The sequence below is a fragment of the Ambystoma mexicanum genome, chromosome 5p (genome assembly GCF_040938575.1).
Source record: "Ambystoma mexicanum isolate Mex_15411 chromosome 5p, UKY_AmexF1_1, whole genome shotgun sequence".
In the NCBI taxonomy this organism is placed as follows: domain Eukaryota; kingdom Metazoa; phylum Chordata; class Amphibia; order Caudata; family Ambystomatidae; genus Ambystoma; species Ambystoma mexicanum.
This window is the reverse complement of record NC_090930.1, coordinates 464387482-464400521: the sequence shown is the minus strand read 5'-3', so window position 1 is coordinate 464400521 and position 13040 is coordinate 464387482.

Genomic DNA, 13040 nt, shown 5'->3' with positions numbered 1-13040 from the left:
TCGGGATCAAGAACACTGGATGTCAGGAGATAAGTCCGCAGATGAAGCGATGAAGCACCGGTTTGCTGGAGGTGAGTATGCTAGAGAACGCACCGTATGATGAAATCTGCTCATGCAAAAGTGACCAATCAGGACCTCACCCTCCAAAAATAAGTTCATATTGATCATTGCTATCAGTGTAGTACTTTTGTATTTTCTCTGACAGTAATTACCACATGAGTGCCTTTAAAATATTCTAACTTATTTTCCCAGACACTGATTGGTGCACCTTTTGTTGCTTTCATTTGATACAATTCTAAACTGTCGCCCATGACTTCACCTGAGTGTAGAGGATGAATGGTGTAATGTTCATAAAAACTATTCCCTTCTGCAACAGATAGACGTTGGAACTGACCTTCACTGCTTTTGTTTGTTGACTCAACATCAAGCATAGACAAGTCTGGTACAGTCTTACTGCCTTTGGATAAATCGTTGTGCTCCAATAGAAACGCCAATGCATTTTTAACGTTTTAAATATTTATAAGCTGTTCCCAAATGTTCTTATCTTTTGTGGCAACACCATTTACTAAAATAAACAAAGTATCTGCAATGTAATGCTTCACTCCCACAGTGTTCACATTTTCTTCCAAATTAAAAGGTAAATACACAACTTTCCCTCTCACAGCTTGCACTAATGATTTATTAGGCAGATTTGACATCTTTGTAATATAACAATAACTTGGAAAGGATGAACAGTTCACAATACTATCACTTCAAACATGTTCAATTTTTGAAGCACAACAGGGATATCAGGCACTACCATGTCGTTCAAGACACTTCTTGGAGGAATACTTGTTTGATTATAAAATGCAACACAGTGTCTACAAACATTAAGTGCCTCACTTTCTCAAATTGTTCTTCTACAAACAAATACAGATACATTGATTTCCAAACAACTTCTAGACTGTGTTTTCCCCTCAATGTACACTAGTTGCACTTGAAACTTATCAACAAGATATGCAAACAATGTCAGGTCTTTCAGTAGAAGACAACTCAAACATTGGAATACTTTTTTATAGTGTTGAAAGCAAAGAATCATCATATCCACTTCCTGTGTTTCATCTACGTAGACATCATCTTGTTAATGCATGATATTTATCATTTGCACTGTAGACATGAAGCTGTCTATAGTTCCAGACACAAGTGTTGGATTTGAAAGTGTAATCTTCAAATTGTAATCTCTACATTTATTTCATACTAATTTTAAAATACATCCTAGTAACAATCTAACTTGCACTTTACATAAAACGCTCATTACCCTATTCTTCAATTTTAAAGTTGCATTTTGTATGTCTTGCTTTTTGATTTTAAGAGGAATGATTTTATCTGAATGTGGTTTCTGTCATGATCACCTCGAAAGCCCATGGTTTGGGACTGTTACTGCAGGGTCGTAAGTATTATTTGTGCAGACACGCAGGGGCTAGATGGTTACTGGCCTAGCATGACAGGCATTTTTCATGCTTATCAGCATCTGAACCATAATGGGACCCATAGAGACTCAAGGGTTTCTGGGGTTCCCTTAAGATGGAAGCCTCGTGGGTCGCAGACTGAATCACATGAGAGAACTAGTAGATGGGTGTGGAGGACTATTTAAGCCCCGCCCATGCCTTTGCACGTGCTTTGGGTTGGCTCCACTGACAGCGGCACAGCGCTTACTGGCGCTCCGTTCCACAGACCTGCAAAGCAAGAGAAAGATCATGTTAAAAGATTTACCAAGTTATCAAAAAATCTACAGACAACAGATTCAACATACATGACCTGATTTCCGCAGAAGCTACCTTCAGTAGTGGAATTTCGTTCCGAGTTCCGCTCCTCAGACCTGCTACATTCCAACTACCGCAGAGCTTTAGAACTTCGACACCCCAACTACCTGAAAGACAAGGTACAGAGTTAAAGAAACATTTAACCAAAGACTGTGCATGAAAACAAGGCTGCACGCTCATACTTACTACAGACTTTTACGAACCTCTCTGAGTTTTTATGTGGGCAGCCACCCAGAAAAAGCAAGCAGCAAAAAACACATAATCTAGCTGCACCGCACGCTTTGCTTTTTACGCGCGCAGACTTGCCTAGATGAACAAGGCGATGCAGGCGTTCCGAAACGCTTGTATTACCTTCATGAAGCTTTCTCTTCAACCTGCCAGAGAGAGAGAGAGAGACAGAACGTGAAAACAGAGAATTTACCACTAGAGCCAACTAAAACCCCAGAGACTACAACATAGTGACCACAGCAAGGCTCTAATGTCAAGATACTCATCACCACAAGGCTTTTCCGAGTCCTTCAGCAAAGGGATCCACTTCAACTTGCTAATTCGCCTCATCAACCAACACGCGCCTGCATGACAGCAGGACGGACAGCTCCCTAACTAAAACTCACAGTGAGAAGGTGAAAGGGTAATCAGACTACAGTAAAGAAGCACAATAGAGTGGGAAGGGGCCATAGATTTCCGACCCATATTAGAATCATTCCTTGTTCCTTTTCTCTTGTTAATACAGGGGAATACCTTTCGAGCACAATAGTAGCAGCATCCAAAGCACCCAGGCAATCTACACTCCTGCAGAGATAAGGTAAGTGTTACAGTTTCACTGATTCTTTATGTTTGGGTATTTCTAAAAAGGGGGGAAATTGACACCTAAACAAAACTAAAGATAACAATGAATCGGGTATTCAGCTATAAACAAACTTGTTCTGACCTTAGTTGCGGCACCTAACACGGCTATTGGTGGCATAGATCACACATGACTCTCATAACTTAGGCATTAGGAGCCAGTAAAATTTGAGCATGTGGAGTTGGCACTGCTGCATAAATTGAAGGCTCATTCAGTGTCAGTGGCATCAAACTGTTGGAATAAGGTGCTGGACAAGGTGCTGATTTCCATGCACGTAATGCATGAGCCCCACGCATTTTAGTTTTGTGGTGTTTGTGGGATTTACGATATGTATCGTCCACATCATCCCAATGCACTCTCACCAGATGAGTGATCATCAGTTATTCCAAGGCTTTGCAATGGCACATTTGATGGTCCATGTCTTAGAGTCTTCATGCACAATGTTCACTGAACATCCTCTGCTTCCTTTTTAGAGCAGTGTTCTTTGACCTTGAAATATCTCCAACTGTCTGCAGGGGTTTTTATTCCTCTGGCTTTCTTCCTGGTTGGTGATGGATTAGGGACCCAGACCTGTGGCATGACGTGATGCAGTAATGCCCCCTGGCTTGGGGCTTATTTCTATTAGTACTCTGGACCATTACACCGGGGCACTAACAGTGTCTTTATTCGGTAGCAACACACTCTGCCATTTTGCAACTGAAAAAAAAAGATGTCCGCCAGGGAATGAAATATGAAGTCTGTTCACCCGTTTCGATGGCAGCCATTTACAACAGTAAAAAAAAAACCTAAACAAAGAAGATGGCGGTCATGGAATGGGAGAAGCGGCTGCATATAGTCTCTTCTCCCTTTCCATGACAGTCATTAAAAAGATAGAAAAAAAACAAAGAAAATAGCTAGCATGGAAAGGGCGAAGGGAGTACATGGTCCCTTTTCCCTTTCCATGGTGGCCACTTGCATAACAAACACCATGGAACGTAGTGGTGACTGGTGCCTTGTCAGGCTGCAAAGGACGCGGTGAGGACCAATCCGATCATTTGTAACAATCTGATTTTCCCTTGTCGGTACTAATTGTACTTTAAACTGTCTACTTGGATAACATTAGAACAATTAACACATTCAAGATATAGTGGAAAAGCAAAACTGGTACATACAAAAAAAGAAAAAAAGTTCAACAAAAAATAGACAAACTGAACAAATAAAAAAATAAGGGAAAAGAAGATTAGGGTAAGAGTGTGTAAAAAGGAGGAACAGTTAAAGGGTTAAAGCACTAAAAGTGCTTGCAGTTACATGGTAAACCTTTCACTAACATGCACTAGTAGCAATGATCAATATACACTTATTTCTTTGTGGGAGTGGTGATTATTCATTGTTACCAACTGCCGCGCACCCTGTTTGGACAAAGTGGTTAAAACGGTCAATTACATTAAAAGTAGACCTCTTCAATCACGATTATTTGCTCACATTTGTGAATAAATGTGGGCAAGGTTTAAAAACCTTCTACTGCACACAGAAGTTCATTGGCTCTCAAGATCGAGTGCTTTCTCAGGTATATAAATTGAGGGAAATGATGCTTAAACTTTTTCACAAAAATCAGAAAAATTAATTCTGTGATCCAATTCAAAACAAACTTTGGTACACAAAATTGGGATGCATTGGATGAAGACTTCCAGCCGATGCATTGCATCAGAAAGAAAACATCCCGGGAAGGCCTCTCGCTCATCCAAGTGGTACTGCTGGAGATAGGAGCAGCACATCTGTAGACACTTCATCAAAAGCCTCCTCTCTGAACCTCTCTAACATTCTATCATTTCTGATGACTCTTCGAATTGAGTGCTCCAGTGCTGCAGGTGTTTCAAGACTCTGGCTGTTGCTGGCAGCATCTTTACTGGGTGGAGGTTGATTCAGCACAACCACCAGTCACAGCTCCAGCAAAGCGGTAAGACCACACATAAGCCAAAAAGGCTGCAGCCCACTATGGGGCAGACCATCCAGAAAGTGTTAGGTGCTACTTTAAGACATAGTTCACAGCATCTATCCCTCATGTAGAATTCGTTAAAGTTCTCCCAAGGCATGGACAAGATCAGAAGAACAGGCAAGGCTGGAAGAGAAAAGGCGGAAGAAAAAAAGCCTAGAGGTCACATGAAGGTCACACACCTCTGGGAATGCCGCGGAAGGAGCAAGGTGGCACGAGAAAAGCACTGAGGTCAAGTTTGAAAGAAAGCAGATGGCAGAAAATATCCTCACCCAGCTTGGTCGGGGAAAACAACAGCTGGCAGGAACAGTCCAGTGAAGAGGAGGAGGAAACGCTATCATCTTCCAGTAAAGATAAAGACAAAATAGCCCTCAAGAAAAGAAAGACTGAGTAAAATCAGAAGGAGAATGGAGATGACTTTGACCGAGACACTCTCATTCATTCCTGGTCATTAGAATGGGAGCCGCCAATGAAAATACCAGCGCACCTGATGAGAGGTTTCAGAACACCACTGGCAAAAAAAGCCAGAAGCAAACTATGGATTGAGTGTCCCAGACTACATCTGCCAGAAGGAATTGCTGAAACACCTGAAATAGACAAAAGAATGCTCACCTGCATGGGCAAGTATACTAAACACATCAAGAAATGGCTTAATGCATCTTGGAAATCAGGACAAGATAGATTACTGGATGTGTTGGGACCAATTACAAAGATATTGCAAATGGCTGATAAAGTGAAAGAGAAAAGGGGGGAGCATAGACCCTACGGTTCTGACGGGATGGGCCCCGAAAGCCATATGCCTACTGCATAATGCCAACAGTTCAATCACATTGGAAAGGAATAGGTCCATCATAGCATAAATTGATTCTAAACTCAGCGAGCTAGCAATATCAAAGGCAGCAGCAGCCAAGGGCAAATTATTTGGCAAAGCGTTCATCAAAGAAAACCATAAAAAATATGTTCATTTTTATTCTTGCTTTCAAACTTTATCCGTCCCCTATTTAAGAAACACCAATTTCGTGAAAAATAAACATTTGTTACTTAATCTGTTTTGTTTGATTTTTATATAAATCACTAGCTTAAAAATCGTCGACTACATATCCTCCTGACATATTTCAACATATGAATAAAATAAACACAAGGATATGTCTAAGTTGCTTTGGACATTGCCACTTTCTTGGGGAATTTGTGAATCACTTGCTCAAACCTTACAGGACACATGCTCAGCACAGAGAACAGGGAGGAAAACGCAATGAGAGAAAGTTAAGAAGATGTGCATGGGTACGCTAAATATATGCCTTACGTTTGTGGAAGAAGCAGTGTGCCCATAAAACTGTCACTGACAGCTGGCAGTAGCATTGGTGTAAGAAGGACATTAACAAAGTGCAGTGTGTTTCCGATTGTATGCTATTGCAGTGGAAGCTTCCAATAAACCATCCCAAACGTTTGCAACCTCTAATTTAATTAAGGATCATCCAGTTCCATTATGACATTATATAGAAACCCTATAAGCAGGCTAATTTCCATCAAAATGTAAAAACCAAGGCCTATAATCTGCACACAGATTTGAAGTATCTGCTGTACAAAAGCACATCTGTGTTACTCTCTTCCACTTCTATTGCGCCCTCTGTTCCAGCCACCTCCACCAAACTTCTTCCTATCCTACCTATACACAATCTGCATGACTGCAAAGTAATGTGTTTGAAACATAACTGCACATTGGTGTGAGATCACACCCTACATGGTTTCAGAAGAGATATTTTAGAGCACCAAAGCAATTGCTGCCACTACAAATATATATATACATTTTTTCCAGTGCGAATGTTTTATAATCCTCTTATTTTACAAAAATAAAAACATAAAAATCTCATTTAAAGAGTAGGCAAGTAGGCACAACAAACCCATGCTTCAAATATTAATTGAGGACAGAATGCCACTGCTGGATTCCAAGATGGCTGCCGGACCGTGAGGACGCACATCTCTGTGCTCTGGATCAGGCCACAACAAAAGGAGACATTTGCAGAGAAAAGAGCTGATGATTGAGCACACCTGTTTCCCCAAGGCACGAAGTAGATGTGGGATATATAGCCGCTGGGTCTACAATACTTCCTCCATACTGACGCGAACCCGGGAGCGGGCTGAAGTGCGCCGCTGAGAATCGGCTTGAATTCGCAACACAGACCCTGCCGACATCGGATAAACGAAGAAAACAATAATCCCTCAACGCCACGGCACACATTGGAGGTGGTGCCCGTAAAATCGTAGGAATAACAACAGCTCGAGCGACGGCTGCTGAAAACGCACCGTGGAGGTGAGTGCAGAGGGAGGGAGAGATGGGCAAGCTGCCTAGATCTCCAGAGGAGCGGTGAGGGACGAAAGGCAGCACACAACAGGGTGAAGGGCAAAGGAGTGATAAATATGCCAGAGTCTGTGGGCAATCGCCCCACATCAAGAAGCAATGGCGAGAGCCTTAGGGGGATGAGAGCCCCTACCTCATTTACGTGGACCCAGGATCGTGCTGAAGTGAACAACAGACTCGAGCTGAAATGCCAGAGAAGACCGTAGCACGGATCTTACCGGACTCACAGGAGAGGGTGCAATGGAGAAAGGGGATGGCTTAACTAGCAAAAGATACGCCTCTATACAACAGAGTACATATAAGGTGACAGCCGTGTGACCGAGGATTCAGCACCTTGAGCGGCGGCGCTGAAGAGCATAGCATTGAAGCTAGTGCAGAGAGATGGAGAGACGGATAAGCTGCCTGGAACTCCAGAGGAGCTGAGAGGGACTGATCACCAGCACACTCTAATGAGGGGAACGACACTGGATCAAAAGGTAAATTGAGTTTATGGGCAACCGGCCGGTAGCAGGAAGAGCAGGAAGCTAATGCGAGAGCCGCAGAAGGTGGAGCCACAGGGGGTGGAGACCCAGAAGTGAAGAAGGAAGCCAGTAATTAGCAGCGGAAGAGACACCAGTGAATAAATGGCATATTTGTGACTGGTTGGCGGAACATGTAAGAGCAGCTGGCTGAAGAAGCTACCCACAGGGTAAAGCACCCATAAGGTCTAATGAGAGCTTGGTGAGAGAGGGTGAAAGAAGGCGCCCAAGAACCCAAGGACCCTGGAAACCTGAGACAGGAGGCAGCAGAAGTTAGATGAATTAAACCTGAGACGGGAGGGGTGAGACCCCGGGAAGGAACACAATAAAAGGAGTGAGTGCATCACAAAGGGGAAACTCATGCACAAGTGCACCACACAATGAAATGAGGATTGATTTCCGGAGTGCGAAGAAGCAGTGATAAACCTCCCCCGGATCCAAAGGAAACACGCCCTGAAAGCATTAGATCTGAGAGTTAGAGAGGGCATTATTAACACTTTTCGATTCCTGCCCTGCTGTTCAGCTGCCCAGAAGAGGTAGTGCCAACTGTGCAAAAAGAGGAGGAGACAGTGAATAAGAGATAAGATATCTTAACAATAATCTACAGTCCCTTTAATCTCACACTGTGAATAAGAGGTGAGAGACCGTGACATTAACCTACAGTCACTCAAATCTCACACTCAGCTGCATTTAGGTCACTGATTATTAGGACTCTTAACCCCCCCCAACATGAACAAGGTATGGGGATACACAGTGGGGAAGATACAACTCCACTATTAGGGACGAAACCTGAAATAAGGAGAAACCTCCCAGATGCCAGGGACCAAACCTAGGAGCACCCCAGCAAAAGCTAAAGGGACATCCAGTTCGCAAGGGGAACAATTGGAGCACTGTTGGAGATTGCAACAAGAAGATAACCAATCACTGGTGCCAGAGAAACTAACCGAGAGAAGGAATAAGACGGAGAGCCCTCCCAGTATGGCACTAAACAAAGAAGACTTGCAAGCTTGTCTGGGAGGAATGGAAAATAGTATGATGGAAGCATTCCAGGATCAATTCGGGAAAATGAAAGAGGAGCTCAAGGCATCGCTACAGGAAGTCAGAAAGGAGATTAACTTCCTCGGGAACAGAGTGGAGGTCATGGAGGCTGGCCTATCAAAATTGTCAGAGGAACTTAAACCAAACAGCATACTACTCGACCAGGTAGCTAGAGCTACCAACAATTTAGAAATTGAGGCAGAGGACCTTAAGAACTGCTCCCGAAGGTCCAATATTAGAGTCAAGGGTCTGGTAGAATCGGTTCTGGATACCAACCTCAAAGACACTATGCAGCAATGGTCTATTAGCCTACTGAGAGGAATACAACCAGAAGAAATAAGGATGGATAAGGTGCACATAGTTTGCCCCAAGAAGAGAGACTTAGGAGCACCTGTGATGTCTTGGTGGCCTTAACCTCATACAGCATGAAAGAGGAGATACTCAGGGCGGCACGACCACAGCAGAACCTGACAATACATGGGACCCAGATTCACTTATTTTAAGACTTAGCCCTGACCACATTACAAAAAAGGAGGTCAATGCAACCAGTCATGCAGATATTAGTAGCTAAAAACATCACCTACAAATGGACATTCCCTTTCGGTCTGCTATTCTTGTGGGAAGGTAAGCAGCAACAGATCGTTACATGTGAGGAAGGCCTACCTCGGATGCATATGGAAGGTGATGAGTACCAAACTGAACAGGTGACAAGACAAAGCCACACGAATGAAGGTACCAAACCATGCGAATGGACGGTGGACAGAAACAGGAGGCGTGAAAGGGAAGCAAAACTGACATTCCCTCATGCTAAATAAATGAGAGGAGACTAATTGCGAAATGGCACCGCAAGGGGTAAGGAGAGGAACGGATAAACAAGCTTGCTAGACAAAGGAAGAGTGTGCCCGATTGGAGGGAGAGATGTGAGGCTATCTTGGATATCTTGGAGCCCAACTCAGGGTATGGGATATTCTGGTTTGGGGAATTCCCAGGGTTGTAAGATGTCCAAAATCGCAGGACTTTACCAGGAGGGTTTGTGAGAATCTAGGCCATATTGGGGTAAAGGGAAGGGTGAGGGATGGGGTGGGGGGAGAAAGGAGAGGGAGGGGACTAGGAGATGAGGTTCGGGGAGTTGGCGTTGTATGTTGAGGCATAGACAAGGGCAGAGAGCTACTGGGATTCCTTGGGTATGGCTGAAATTAACATCATAACCTTGAATGTGCAGGGTCTGAATCTGCCGGCAAAGTACCACTCTATACTGGGAGGCTTTTAGATCTACAGGCATCCATAGTATTCCTGCAGGAGACACATCTCCTTCCCAAGGATGAAAGGAAGATGTTGCATAAAGCCTTCCCCAAACAGTACTATGCGTCCAGCGGGAAGAAAACAAAAGGGTAGCAATGCTGATAGCAGCCAAGCTGATCTTTAGCAAACAGTTCCTTTATAGGGATCCTGAAGGAAGATGCTTGATACTCAAGGGCACAATGGGGGGGTGGGCAGATATACATGCTGATCGTAATATGCGCCTCTAGCGAGAAGCAGGACCTCTTTCTGAAAGGGATACTGCAGATGTTGGTGTGAAGGACAAGTAATTGTTGGAGGAGACTTCAGTTGTGTAATGGACCCTACACTAGATAAAACACTTCTGCCTACCCATATGGACGAAAGGAATAGGCAAGCACTAGGGAAACAATTTAGAGACCTGGGGGTAATAGAGACATGGAGATTTTTCCACGACCAGGAGAGGGACTACACCCATTATTCAGCTGTACACAAAGGTTACTCGAGAATAGATATGATCCTAGTCTCTTCAACACTAATCCCCCAAGTAGTAAAGATAGAAATTGGGTCCAGATACCTTACTTACCATACCCTGGGAATGGTACAAATTGAAATAACAGAGAGTAACTTAAAAACCCCAAGGCATTGGAGACTGAACACGCTGATCTTGGGAGATATAGCATTGAGAGCGCACATGGAGAATTAATTGGTAACTACGTCAAAGAAAATGATAATGGGGAAATAGATTGGAGAATAGTTTGGGATGCAGGAAAAGCAGTGGTCAGGGGGGAATTCATATCCCAATCCATATCTATGTTAGGGAGAACGAAGTAATCAGGAAGGAGCTAGAGAGAGAGGTCAAAGAATCAGAGGCACAACACAAAACTCAACAAACATAAAAATCATTGAGGGCATTACAGAAGATTAGAGCGCAGCTGGAAGCACACGTGGTAGCCCGCTCTGCAAGAGCCCTGCTAAATGCTAAACAAACATATTAGATACAGGGAGGGAAGGCCAACAAATGTCTAGCAGCTAAACTGAGAAAGCAAAAAACCCAGAATTATATTAGCCAACTAAAAGAAGAGCAGGGCACCCTATTAATGGTGGAAGCCGACAAAATAAGAATCATGGAACTGTTCAACACAGGCTTGTTAAAGCAAGAAGGGTTAGCCCCACGCAAGTAAGCCAGCTATATGGAAGCACTACAATTACCCCAGATACCTAATGAGGACAAAGAAACCTTAGAGACACCCATTACGCACAGGAAATTAGTGATGCAATAACATCCTTACGTAGTGACAAAACACCAGACACGATGGATTAGGAAACGGCTTTTAGAAAACCTTCAGGGTTCAACTACTTCTACCTTTAACGTGGCTTTTTAATCACATAAGGGAACAAAGTACAATCACAAAAGATATGGGTAGATCCATTAGAGTGCTAATTATTTAAACCAGGCAAGAATCCCACAGAATGAGCCAGCTATCGCTGCATCTCTCTGCTGAACAGTGACGCTAAGAAATAGGCCAAAGTTTTAGCAACTAGACTCATGAAGCTGGTCCCAGGAATAATTCACGAAGACCAAGCGGGCCTCATAGCTGGGAGACATACGCAAGACAATATAAGACAAGCCATAGACATAATAGACCTGGGGACAAGAACTGGGCAACGGTTCTCTATAGCAGCGCTAGATGCACACCGAGCTTTTGATAGACTAGACTGTGGATATCTGCAGAGGGTTCTCGGTACATTTGTATGTGGACCTGTCTTTGCTAGGATGATATTCGCGAACCTCCAGATACCTACAACAAATTTTCTGGTTAATGGGCAAACCTCGGCACAGATTAAAATACTGAGAGGTACGCGTCAGAGATGTCCTTTATCTCCCTTAATATTTGCCATGGAGCCGCTGGTGGTCATAATCAGGCAGGACCAGACGATTCAAGGGGTAATGAGTGGGAAAGAGGCACATAAAATAGCACTATATGCAGATGATATACTGTTATTTCTGAGGAACACAGAAACCCTGCTGCCCAGAGTAATGGGCAAGCTTCAAGAGTTTTCCATAGTTTCAGGGTTTACTATAAATAGGAGTTTGCACAACTAATACCATTCCTTCTAAAACAGCTGGCATTGGACATTGTCAATTTCTTGGGGAATTTGCGAATCACTTGGTCAGACCTTAGAGGAATCCTGCTCAGCACAGAGAAGAAAAAGCCATGAAAGAAAGTTATGAAGATGTGCATGGGTATGCTAAACATTCGCCTTAACTCCATGGAAGAACCAGTGTGCCCAGAAAACTGTAATTGACAGCTGGCAGTATTTCTATGTCAAATAGCAAAAGAGTAAGAAGAACATTAAAGAAGTTCATTGTGTTTCCTATTGTAAACTGTTGCAGATGGAAGCTTCCAAGAAACCATCCCAAACTTTTGCCACCTCTACTTTGATTAAGCACCTCATCCGATTTCCTTACAAAAATGTGGAGGAACCCTTTAGGAAGGCTAATTTCCATCAAAATGTACAAACCCACAGTTTATAATCTGCAAACAGGTATCTGCTGTAGAAAAGCATGTCTGTGTCACTCTCTTCCACTTCGGTTGCTTCTTCTGTTCCAGCCACCTTGACCCAACCCCTTCATATCCTACCTATAACCAATCTGCATGACTGCAAAGTAATGTGTTTGAAATATAATAACTGCATCATGGCTTGAGATCACACCCTACATGGTTACAGAAGAGCTATTTTAGAACACCAAAGCAATTGCTGCAATTACAAATATGTACATATTTTGGCAGTTTTTATAATCCCCTTGATATACAAAAATAAAAACAGAAAGAAACTCATGCAAACAGTAGGCACAACAAGCCCATACTTCAAATATTGCTTGTGGACTGAAAATCCATTGTTGAAGCCCATAGTGCACCTTTATTTATTGTGGCAATTTGCACTGGAATAAAAAACATTCTATTACTTTTTTACATAATAGGAGTTTGCGCAACTAATACCATTCCTATATTCTTTATGAGAGTATCTTTAAAAATAGAACCAATCAAACATATTTTTCATGAAATTAAACACTAGGTTTCACAAAACAACAAACAACAAAAGAAAGCAAAATATTTTCTCTTATAGATAAACACACAGTAACACACTCCAGTAACACACTCCAGCATAAAAACCTTTTTAAAGCAGACACATTTTCAGATCACACCAAAAAACTCTTTAA